This window comes from Protopterus annectens, chromosome 1.part2 (assembly GCF_019279795.1).
Source record: "Protopterus annectens isolate FY-2018-M chromosome 1.part2, PAN1.0, whole genome shotgun sequence".
NCBI classification, from domain to species: domain Eukaryota; kingdom Metazoa; phylum Chordata; order Ceratodontiformes; family Protopteridae; genus Protopterus; species Protopterus annectens.
Window position 1 is genome coordinate 727,549,716 of NC_056727.1, and position 13,582 is coordinate 727,563,297.

Genomic DNA, 13,582 nt, shown 5'->3' on the forward strand with positions numbered 1-13,582 from the left:
TCCAAAGGAAAATGCTTGAGAGACATAATAAACCTCAGGAGCTGAATAAAAGAATTGAAAGTTCCTTGGACATGAGCCAGAGTCTGGGTTTTGAAGATGGAGATGATAAGGAACAAGACCAGCACACTGAAATTAATGATTAAATGTAGGATTATAAAGCATCAATCACATTTGTGAAATATGGTTTTGCAAGAAAAAAGTGGAAAGACTGGACTTTTTTGTCTTTGTTAAACTTGTGGGGGGCTGAAAAGTGCATACCCCACTTCACATCATTAATTTTTGGAAGGACACTATAGGGAAAGGAAAAAAGTAACTGTAAGTAAAACATTGTTTCTTCTTAACAGTATTTGTATAAAATAGTTCATGATATAAATTGCATCATATATAGTAAAGCATTTCAGTCATTGCTGTATGTGGTAAAGATACTAAACTGAGCAAGTGCCTTTTTTTCTTTTTCAGTTTTAAGAAATGTAGGATTGCAATATAAAAAGAGAAGAAAGCCTAGACAAAATCATGTTTAAGTTAATATGCTGTAATCTAGCTTTTTTTAGGTGGGGGTGGGGTGTAAAGTGCACAGATTATATGTAGAGCTGATATGTCTTCTCTTACGTTTGCATCAGTAAATGTCTTGATTAAGACCCTTGGTTTAATCTAGCAATATTGTTGTGTAAGCTAGTAAAGAATAGAATACTGAATGTAATGAAAAGTTCAGTTTGATAAGTCTGTAGTTGAGGGCAGATATGCATTTTATTGTTAGGTATCCATGGAGACAAACTGACTGGTATACAACAAAAGATGGAAGGCTAAAAGTTTTTTTTTTTTTTTTTGAAAACATGCAAGCTGTTTTTCATATCTAGGAGGAGAATAAAGATAAGACAAAAACAGGCAGGATGTTAGGTTATGCCTATATATGCAGCTGTCAATTTGGGACAATTGTTCCTATCAGGAGGGTTAAACTTCATTATTTGAAGATGTACATAGTTGTGTGTGTTTGTTTTAAATGAATAGGTTATGGGGTTGTTCTGGAGGTGTACTTTTTGTATGAGGGTTTTCATTAAAATAAAAAGTCTTGTGAAATGTGGCATAGGTTCAAATGGAGATGGCAAACAACTGTATAAAAGATCAACCTGCCAAACATTAGTGGGTGCCAGTAACACAAAATATTAAAACAGACATTTAAAATAATAAGTGGAATTAATACGTTATCAAAATGGCTACATGAAACATACTGTTTTGAAATGTGAATGCCCTCACAAGTACAGACAAAAGGGAAAGAGTATTGAATTATATTAATAAATGCATAGTGCAAATAGCAATGCTACAGGAGACACACTTGACAAGAAATGAGCATGTGAATTTGAGAAATTGCTAGGGGAGCTCCAATAGTGATTGAAGAGAGGAAAAGCTGATAATGGTAGATTTATGCTAATAAGTGCCTACTGGCAAGGAAGGAGGATTTACATTGGCATGTATTTATGTGTTGTTGTGTCCTTTGGCTTTTCCCGGTTAGGGGTCACCACAGTGGAACTCTGGTCCGGTAATGATTGGCAGTAGATTTTTACGTGCCGAGTTGCCAGCCATGACGCACAACCTTCAATGAAGGTACGCCCATTCATGCATGTCTTCAGACAGAAGACACTCTAGCTGAGAATCGAACAGGACAGCATCGTACTGTGAGGCGACAACACTACCGCAGCACCACCACCACAGTATACCACCTAAAAATGCTGTTATAGAGTCTAATAAAATTTTAGGAGAAATGGTCAGCTTTCAGCAGGAAATATTGCTTGTCTGTGGGGACTGGAATTTGGTTTACAACAGTGTGGATGTGTCTGAGGGACATGGAAGGGAAGGTATAACAGAAGAGGGTTCATAGGTTCATAGGTTCATAGATTAGTACTAGGCTAACTGCCCCTGTGAGCCATTTTAAACCTAGCCATTTAGGCCCCTGTCAGATTCAAACCCTATACCATGTGTTTGTAAGGCAAACACCTTAACCACTAGGCCACCCTCCCAACCCTATAGGTTTGTGAGGGTGCTTGGTGTGGAAGACATGAATTCAGTGGTAGGAACTCTGACAGAGAGTTTGCATATTATTCACCAGGGTATGGTAAATGGGCAAGATTAACTCCAAAAACGTAGAAAAACTATTATACTTCACAACAACAGTAGAATCTGGAAATCTGTAAGTTAAACAGTTCTCAGTAAGTACTCCAAGGTCAAAGATTTAACGTCTGGACAGTTTATTTAAAAACAAACAGCGTTTTCGTTGCTGACCGCAACTTCTTCAGAAATTCATTAAAACACAGTACCAACAACTTTTGGCGCCATTTCTAGCTTTTAAAATACTCGTGTAATGATCTACAGCCAATCGTTTCATCCAATTCAATACTGGTTAAGTAATATTCAGTAGTTAACTAATTTTGTATATACACTACTTAAAGTTATACATCCTGAATCTCACCACATTTGAATTTTATACAGTTCACTAGGAAGTCAGTAATTGTTCTTGACATATAAAAGATTTCTACCAAGTTTAAATATCACTGTATCAAAAAACACAACACATTCGTTCTTCAAATGGTATGTGTTGTCACGAAGTTATTTGTGAAAATTAATAAAACATCTGGAAGTTAAAATCTCAAGATACCATCCAGATTATTAACTAACTAAAGTCTCATATAAATTTTTAATTTCAGCCAGCAAGAAATACTACAATGTTAATTTAAACCTGGGTATGTACATGCGTTTAATTTCAATTGCCAAACTAATTCTGCACACTCAAGTGATAAAGACGTAGGGCCACCTCTAATGTTTTCTGTTATTTGGTCAATAGCTTTAAATGAGAAAGTGTGACAAGGGAACTGCTCAATGTGTCTTGCTAGAGCATTTTCTTTTTTATTTTTAGAGATAGCGTACATATGTTCATATACTCTGTCTCTAAATCTACGATCAGTTTTGCCTATATAATAGGCTGGACAGATGTTGCAAAAAGCTAAATAAATAATGCTTTTAGAATTACAGTCAAGTCTTTGTTTTATCCAAAATTTTGTATTTATTTTATATACTGAAAAATTATTCGTAGATTTTATGTTCTTACACATACTGCACATTCCACATTGAAAACAACCTTTAATTTTATTACTGAAAGTTATAGCTTTGTTTTCTAATGTTTTTTTCAAATTGGTTCCTTTCTTAAAAATTACTTGGAATCTAGATCCTAATTTTGTTAGAAGGTTTAGATCTTTACCTAATAATTGCCAATTTTTTATTAATATTGATACTATTGCATCACTGTCTTTGTTATATGTTGCTATGAAACTCATGTCATACTTCTTTTTGACACAATTAGGTGCTGCAGCTGACAATAAAGTTAATTCTTCTGTCACTGTTATTGTTAATGAACTGTCTAAATGGAAAGTGTCATTAAGTCCAATCACTGTCTCATTCCTTGGTTCTTTTACTTTTAAAATTGCTGTCAGTATCCCTCTCATTCGTTTCAGTTTGATTTCATTAATTAATTCTAATATCAATGATTTCGGATACCCTCGATTTGTGAACATATTATTTAACTTGTCACATTCGCTGTTAAAATCAGAATCTCGAGTACATAATCTTGTTGCCCTCACCAATTGTCCTTTGACAATAGAACATTTTTGTTTGTAAGGGTGGGTACTTGAAAAATGTAAATAAGAGTTACAGTATATTGATTTTCGAAAGATATTTGATGTTATTCCTTTCAAACTCGTATCTCTCATTAAAGAGAGATCTAGGTAGTCAATTTTGTTCAAATTGTAAGTATAAGTAAATTTAAAGAAACTAGTTGTTGTATTTAAGTATTCTACAAATTCAGCTGCTTCTTGTTGGTCACCTCTGAAAATGACAAACATGTCATCGAGGAATCTAGTGTATAATTTTATTCTATGCTTTCTAGAGTCTTCATCAAAGATGAATGTTTTCTCCCAATGGGCTACTACAATGTTCGCTAAGCTGGCTCCACAAGGTGAGCCCATGGCTACACCTTGTTTTTGTAAATAGTGGTTGTTATTGAAAGTGAAAAAGTTGTTACTCAGAATGATGTCTATTAATTCTGTCACTAATCTAATTTCATCATTTGGAGCTTCGAGATGTCTCAGCATAAGTTCAGTCCATTCGGTAGCTTCCATATGGGGAATATATGTATATAAGTCTATTACTTCTATTGTTAGAAAGTTGTCATTACTATCCATCTCTATGTCATTTAAATTTGTTAACAGTGACCAAGAATCTTTACAAATTTGTGGTAGTTTCTTTATATATTTTTGTAAAATATAATCTACTAGTTTAGAACATGGATAAGTGAGTGAAGCTCTAGCATCAATTAAACATCTCATAGTGGGGTCATTTAGATTTTTATGGATTTTCGGTATTCCGAACATTACTGCAAGTTTTGTAAACGGGATGTTTATATAATTGAATGTATCCAAGTCAATTCTCCCTTCAATGAACAGATCTCTCAAGTAACTCTTTACTCTTCTTTGAGCTATGTTATATTCATTGAGTGTGACTAAGCTGTAGGCCATACTAGACAGTACTTCTTCCATCCTATAGTTATAATCATCTAAATCTAAAATGACCAGTCCACCTCCTTTATCTGGTTTGATGCATCTCACTCCTTGTGTTCTCAGTAGTTCTAAAGCTTCAATTTCCTCTCTTGTGATGTTATTCTGTAGGTTAGTCTGTCTCGGGCGGGAATATAAGTGTCGAATATCTAGTTCTGAAATACTCTCAAAAAGGTTTAATACTGGGTGTAATGGAGGATTGAAAGTGCTTGCTGGTTTAAAATTGGTGTTTACAGTAGGGTTATTACCTAGTAAGCAAGTTAAATTCAATTTCCTAACAAAACACTTTAATTCTATTAAAACCTGTGCGAGATTCATACTTTTAGTTGGCACAAATGTATTTCCCTTAGCAAGTACATCAATAAGTACAGGGTCCAACTCTACAGATGAATAATTATATATAGTGAAATCCCCTGTTACATTTTTTAACAAGATTAGTTTATTAGTTAATGTTTGTTCTTGTTGTTCCAAAATCTGTTTTTCTGGTTCCGGGCAGCTTTGGCATACGATGTATTCGGTTGCTGCCCATCCTTCTGAAAAACCAGGTCGTTAGACTCATTCTGTTGTCTTAAGTCACAGTTTATATTCAAATTAGTCCTGTTAGATAACAGTCTTTCACTGCGTCTGAAACTGAAACGAATGAGAGGGATACTGACAGCAATTTTAAAAGTAAAAGAACCAAGGAATGAGACAGTGATTGGACTTAATGACACTTTCCATTTAGACAGTTCATTAACAATAACAGCGACAGAAGAATTAACTTTATTGTCAGCTGCAGCACCTAATTGTGTCAAAAAGAAGTATGACATGAGTTTCATAACAACATATAACAAAGACAGTGATGCAATAGTATCAATATTAATAAAACATTGGCAATTATTAGGTAAAGATCTAAACCTTCTAACAAAATTAGGATCTAGATTCCAAGTAATTTTTAAGAAAGGAACCAATCTGACAAAAAAACACTAGAAAACAAAGCTATAACTTTCAGTAATAAAATTAAAGGTTGTTTTCAATGTGGAATGTGCAGTATGTGTAAGAACATTAAATCTACGAATAATTTTTCAGTATATAAAATAAATACAAAATTTTGGATAAAACAAAGACTTGACTGTAATTCTAAAAGCATTATTTATTTAGCTTTTTGTAACATTTGTCCAGCCTATTATATAGGCAAAACTGATCGTAAATTTAGAGACAGAGTATATGAACATATGTACGCTATCTCTAAAAATAAAAAAGAAAATGCCCTAGCAAGACACATTGAGCAGTTCCCTTGTCACATTTTCTCATTTACAGCTATCGACCAAATAACAGAAAACATTAGAGGTGGCCCTACGTCTTTATCACTTGAGTGTGCAGAATTAGTTTGGCAATTGAAATTAAACGCATGTACATACCCAGGTTTAAATGAACATTGTAGTATTTCTTGCTGGCTGAAATTAAAATTTATATGAGACTTTAGTTAGTTAATAATCTGGATGGTATCTTGAGATTTTAACTTCCAGATGTTTTATTAATTTTCACAAATAACTTCGTGAAGAACGAATGTGTTGTGTTTTTTGATACAGTGATATTTAAACTTGGTAGAAATCTTTTATATGTCAAGAACAATTACTGACTTCCTAGTGAACTGTATAAAATTCAAATGTGGTGAGATTCAGGATGTATAACTTTAAGTAGTGTATATACAAAATTAGTTAACTACTGAATATTACTTAACCAGTATTGAATTGGATGAAACGATTGGCTGTAGATCATTACACGAGTATTTTAAAATCTAGAAATGGCGCCAAAAGTTGTTAGTACTGTGTTTTAATGAATTTCTGAAGAAGTTGCGGTCAGCAATGAAAACGCTGTTTGTTTTTAAATAAACTGTCCAGACGTTAAATCTTTGACCTTGGAGTACTTACTGAGAACTGTTTAACTTACAGATTTCCGGATTCTACTGTCGTTGTGAAATGGGCAAGATTAGACATAAGTTGTATTTCACAGGAACATGTACATTTAGTTGAAGGCTTTGGCACACATCCAATGACTGTTTTGGACCATGCGCCAATAAAAACTAAGATAAAAATGCAGGGTAATGAAGTACAAAATGAGACATTGGTGCTTCCCCACCTACTTGTTAAAAATAGAGGAATTTAAGGAACGGGAAGTGGAAATTGGTTGAGAGTTGTTAGAAGATAGAGATTTCTTCAGAGGTTATAGCTTGTGAGTGGTATAAAATGAAAGTAGAACTTAAGCATAGGATAGAAATAAAGGAACAAGAGATGTGGTTAAGAAGTAACAGGAATTATTTAGAGGGGATCACAGACGTTAAAGTATTGCAGAATAAGGAGAATCACATAGGCCAAGAAGAGGATCAAATGCAGAGTGATAAACATAAGGGAGTGTCTGGATAATATGTATGAGTTTAGAAAGATCACTGTAATGCAACTTTTTTGATAATAACTCGAGAACACAAAAACTTTTATCACAATGACTTAGACAACAGAAAGTGGAGAGGGTTGTTGCCAGACTTAGGGAGCATATAACAAGAACAATAACCACAAATTCTGTAGAGGTATTAGAGATATTTTGGAAATTTTATGAAAACTTATATAAAGCAGACAATGTGACAATTAAGAAAAAGCACAAATGGAAATATTTGTGAAAGACTTATTTATGCCAAGGTAAGTGGTAGATGAAGCTCAACAATTAACAGTTAAGATAGAAGTGATTAAAACAGTGACATACAATCAGTCTGTGGGAGAGTCTCCATGAATAGATAGTATTCCTGTGGAAGCTTGGAAGCTAGGAGGAAAGATGATGATAAAGATCTTGAAGGTTTTGTTTAACATTATTTCAAAAAGAGAGGAAACACCAGCATCCTGGAGGAAAGCTGTAGTGGCTGTAATACCAAGAGATGGTGAAAACCCATCAAACCCAGCTTCATATAGGTCCATTTCAGTTTTAAACCATGATTATAAAGTGTTTGTCTATAATAGTTAAAAGAATGGCAAAAGTGCTGCTCTTTTGATAGATATGGATCAATGTGATTTTGTGGATGGGAGGCAAATATTTGGCAGCACTAATAGAACAACGATGATCCAGAGTGAAGCAGAGTATAAGAAAATACCTCTGTTATTGGTGGATCTTGATACAGAGAAGGCATTCCACAGACTAAGATGGGGTTTTATGAGTAGGGCAACAGAAGCATTTGCATTCCCTGAAACAATAATTAGGAGGATATATGAGGGATAAGAGGCAAGCATTAAAGTGTGAGGATTCCTTTCTAACAAGTTGTGTCTGAATAGAGGAAGCAGGCAGGGGTGTCATCTTCCCCCATTGTTATTTGCTTTATATTTAGAGCCATTGGCAAAGAAAATGAAGGACTCAGAAATTCAAGGATGTGGTTGGTGTGGTACTCAAGAAAAGTTGCCTTTATTTGCAGACAATATTGTTTCGTGCCTGATGGGACTGGGGAGGGATATTTCATTGTTGTGAAGCATCTTAAAACAATTTTGTGTCATTTCAGGATAGAAAATTGGTAATGACAGGGCAAAGGTTATGGCTGTGAACTGTGTGCCCACACATGGACTGGTCCAGCGATGCCCATATATAATGAAATATCTAAGATTATGGATCAAAAGACATCCAGTTATGGCAACTAGGGATATGTGGGAAGCGACTAAACACAACATAATACAAAAACTGAGAAACTGGAAGCTATTGTTTGTGGATATGGATGTCAAGATACCAGCAGTAAAGATGTTTTTAGTCCCCTTAGTTTTATATAGAGGTCAGACATATTTTTATCAACAAGAGGAGAAGTTGTGGACAATAATTAATAGACTTGAAGAATTTATCTGGGAGGGGGAAAAGGGCAAGGTTGAGTAGGATAAGCTGATTTTTCCAAAAGGACAAGGTGGATTAGGATTAACTGATTTGGAGGGATATTCTAGAACTACACAGTTAAGGCTCATATACATAAAACAAGTAGAAATCTATAATTCAAAGTGGAAAGGGATGATGATGAAGCAGGGTGAAAATTCTCCTGCCAGCCTGGTTAATATGGGCATCGTAAGACAGTGTAGCAACTGCATCATGTACATGGACAACCATCTGCTATTTCCACCTAGGAACACAATTTGTGAGAGATGCAAGTGCATTAAGAACCTAGAGTCTATGCTCTCTCCCTCACATTCCAGTATATCTGACACTGCGAAGGTTATAAACACAGTCACTACACCTCAAACACCACCCTCATCTACACAACACATGCCTACATATTTGGAGGTTCTCAACAAAAACATACCCAAGCAAAGGAGACCTCAGAGGCAAAAACATATGCAAACTCCACAACCCTCCACACCACACATAGTCCACACACCTATGTCTCACAGCCACAAAGGCTTAACCATAAACCTAACATATTAGTCACAGGAGACTCCACTGTGAGACACACAGATGAGCCTCTCATCAGGCTGGATAAGGAAAAAGTTACGGTTAGTTGTCTGTCAGGTGCCAGAATCTGCCATATCACACACGCACTCAAGTCTCTCAACAACAGGTACTGTTATAACTCTGTCATAGTCCATGTTGGGGTGAATGACTTGAGATGTACCTCCCTGGACTATATGAAGAGAGACATGATTGAGCTCGCTGAATATGTGTCCCAGGCAGGTATGTCCCTAACCTTAAGCAGCATTCTACCATCACCCAGAATGATGCCTCAATACAAACAGAAAACAATTGACTTTAACAATTGGCTTAGTTTCTGGTGTCATTCCAGGGAGATCCAGAACCTGACAGCCTAGGAAGATATGATCAACCTAGGCCTTAAACATTTGTCCTATATGGACAGACTCAAAAAACTCCAACTATTTTCTTTCTCATATCGCCTACTTAGAGGCAATCTCTGCTTGACTTACAAAGCCATGTCTGACCCAGCTCTGTTAGAAATGCTACATCTAAAGAAATCCCAATCCCTCCGCACCACACGCTCCAGAGACCTCAACCTCATTACCACAATCAACAGAACATGCTGGAGGGACAGGTTCATAAACCAGAGACTGTCCATGCTATGGAATAAACTTCCCATACATGTCAAGCAGAGCACCTCACTGGCCCTCTTCAAGAGGAATCTTGATGAGTGGATGGGAAATAGAAAATTCACCCAGGGGATCACTCCATTGGCTTTACTCAACAGAGGCACTAGGAACTAAGGTCGGGTGGCACGATACCAGGGTAATCCTATGGGCTAGACTTGTAAAGGCTCCAGGACCATTAGCCTAGTAGACACCTATGAACCTATGAACAGACCACGGTGCTTTGCTAGAGATGGGCTGCATCTGTCTCACTTGGGCTTCAGGCTTCTGGCAAAGACCCTTGCCTCCCCCATAGTGTCTTTTTTAGGAAAGGTCCTGAGGTTGATAAAACCAACATAAAAAATTTCAACAAAACGCAAATTAAAGGTCATGCTGCTAAACGCTAGGAGTCTAAACATGAAACTGCACTCATTGCAAGCATTCTTAACCCTGGAAGATGCTGACATTTGTGCAGTCACAGAAACCTGGTTCAAAGCTGCAGAGAGCACCCCAGCCTTACTTGGTTACTCATCCTGTCATACATTCAGACCTCAAACTGTGGGCAGCAAAGCCAAAGGAGGTGGAGTTTCAATGAGACACACATACCTCCAGGCTGGTCAAACAGTATGATGCACAGGAGACACTCCAGGTGCAGTTAGCCATTGACAAGACCCCTATTCAAATAGCTAGCTACAGGCCCCCAAATGTGACTCAGGATGCCCATCCCACCTATCTGGACCTCTTTGAATCTATAAGATTTAACCCTTTACCCTGATCCTGGGCAACTTTAACTACCCAACTATAGATTGGAAAAACTACTTATGCCAGAATGCAAATGCCCAGAGATTCTTTGATTTTATCAATGCAAATGCCTTGGAGCAGCTAGTTGATACCCCCACAAGAGGTGATAATATCTTGGACTTGGTATTGACCAACATGGGTAACCACTGCAGCATCTCTACAGTATCATCCTCCCTGGTAAGATCCGACCATAAAGCAGTCAGTTTTGAAGTCAGCATCTACCCTGACCCCCCCCCCCCCCAGCTAGAGTCAAACAAAAAAACTTTTCCAAAGCTGATTACAACCTGTTGAGGGATGGTATAAGCAACTTCACAGCCCCCTTACCCTCTGTTGGAACTGACACCAATGTCCAGATCTACACCAAAGTACTATACAAGCACTTATATAGATGCATGGAATCAGGAATACCTGACAGGACACAATCATCCTCCACAAGGAAGAGTAAACCTGTCTGCTGGACATCTGCAATAAATAAACTCCATAACAAAAGGAAAAAATTGCTGTCCAGGACCAAGAAGGAGCAGGTGCCCAATTGGAAGCAATTTCTTCATAGCCTGAACAAGCAAATAAGAGCACTAGTGAAATCCTCTAAAGCCAACTTCAAGTCCAAACTGGCCACATCTACTAGAGACAATCATAAGGCCTTCTTTACATATGTCCGCGATCTCAAAGGAAGCACCTGCATCTGTTCAGAACTGGTGGTCAAGGACACCACATACACAAATGCTGTAGATATAATCAACCTACTGGCTGACAGATTCAGTGAAACCTTGCACAAAGGTGGAGCATCCACCGATCCGAGAAATTATAGACACATCAGCCTACCTAGCCTGATCTGTAAGGCCATGGAATGGATTATCATTGATCTCATTAACAGGGACATTGGCAACCTCCAAACACTCAACTCCATACAGTTTGGCTTTGTCAAGGGGAGGTCATGTCTGTTAAATCTGGTTGACTTATTTGAGACAGTCACCAAAGCCATGGACAAAGGGAAGATGGTGCACACCGCCTACCTTGATCTGGCCAAGGCCTTCAAAACTATTCACCACTTGGACATAGTAGACAAACTCTCTCAACTAGGTATCAATCCATATGGTATCAGATGGGTAGCAAACTGGCTCACTGATAGAACACACCTAATCAAAATAGGAAAAGCCTCCTCAAGCAGTAGACCCATAACAAGCGGCGTACCCCAAAGATCGGTCTTGGGACTTCTGTTATTCAGAATATACTTCTCTGAAGTGCAGGCCAAAACCAGTGGGCTATGCCTGACCAAGTTTGCAGATGACTGCAAGCTGGGCACAATCATCAATTCCCCAAGGGATGTGGACGTCCTCCAAGTGGGCCTCACCCAAACAAATGACTGGTGCCAGAAACATGGCCTCACGCTGAATGCCAAAAATGCATCATCATCCCCTTTGGGGAGAGTGATGTCCCCACATATTATCACATTAATAACAATGTCCAAAGCATGCAATCACTCAGTCATGAGGTATTTGGGCAAACAGATTGATAGCAACCTGACTTTTGACCACCATGTTGCTTCCATTGTACAGAAAGCTTTCTATATGGTGCACCTCATAAGTAAGGGTATTTCATCCAGGGACAAGGGGGTCATAACATCCCTGTATTCTTCCCTTATAAGGCCACTTATTGAGTACAATGCTCCCTTTGGCACGTACCTCACAAAACACATGCAGCAGCTGGAGAGACCACAGAAGTTCCTCACCAGGAGAATCCAGGACCTCAAACATCTACCCTACACAGATAGGCTAAAAGCCCTGTCCCTCTATTCAGTTTCATACAGACTCCTCAGAGGTGACCTCTATCTGGCATACAAAGCAATCTCAGACCCTGCCTTGATGGGACTACTGCATATCCGCAAGTCAAGCTCCACTTGAGTAACCCACATGCGTGACCTTAGCCTGGTCTGTGACATCAATAGGACTTGGTGGGACAGATTTTTGTCCCAGAGACTCTCTCATCTGTGGAACAGACTCCCTCTCCACATCAAACAGAGTACCTCATTGTCCCTTTTCATGTGCAGCCTGGATAACTGGATGAGAAACAGAAAATACACCCCTGGGATTCTACCTGTGTCCCTGCTGAACTGGGGCTTTGGGTGCTGACTTGTCTAAACATGGGCTAATCTCTTAGCTAGTCTTATAAGGGCCTCAGGGCCAATAGCCTAGTAACTTCCTATGATCCTAAGAAATAAGGAGATAGAGTGGGATTTTGGATGTAGATCCTTAAGGAGAATAACAGCCACACAGAAGACAGCACAGACAGCAAGGGAAGGAACAGGAAACTGGTAACTCTGACACAGTCAATGTTGAGGAGTGATAGGCCAATGAGTTCCCATATGACACAGTAATGGATGACACAGGATGAAATTGAAGGGAATGAGCCACAGGAAGATGCTATAGAACTTTCTATAGAATGCCTTCAGGAAATGGAGAACAAAAAACGTGCACTCAGTCTAGAAGAAAATGAGCTAAGAGAAGAGTTTCTTGATTTAATAGAGATAGACATATTAAGATCAATGAAAGAAATAGACTGCAGAAGGTCAATAAAACCCCAAAAGTTAGAAGTTTGATAAAACAAATGAACACAGGAATTAGGACTGTCCATAGAGATCCATGTGATATAACAGAGGTAAAAAGGCTATATTACTGTGCAGCTAAATTAATAACTGATACAACTCAACCACAAGAACACAGGGTAGTAAGGGAAAGGAAGAGAGAAATCAAATACCATCATGGAAGTATCAAACAGAGAAAACTATAAAGCAATTAAGGCAAAAAGTGTCACTATTAGAAGAGTATAGAAGGGGGAACAGATTAATAAAAATATTCAAAAAGATAGACTTGATAAAAAGCAATGCACAGTATTAGAATAGATCAGGATTTATCATGCACAATCGCAAATAATAAACTAAATATCTCAGCACAGGTAGAAAAACCTAGAAGATACACAGATAAATATAAAGGAAAAGCACAAAATAAGCAATTTATTAATGACCCAAACAAGTTTTATAGATAATTGAGAAATAAGGTAAAAGGAATTGAAAGACCACCAAAAAAAAAGAAGAAATAGATACATTTG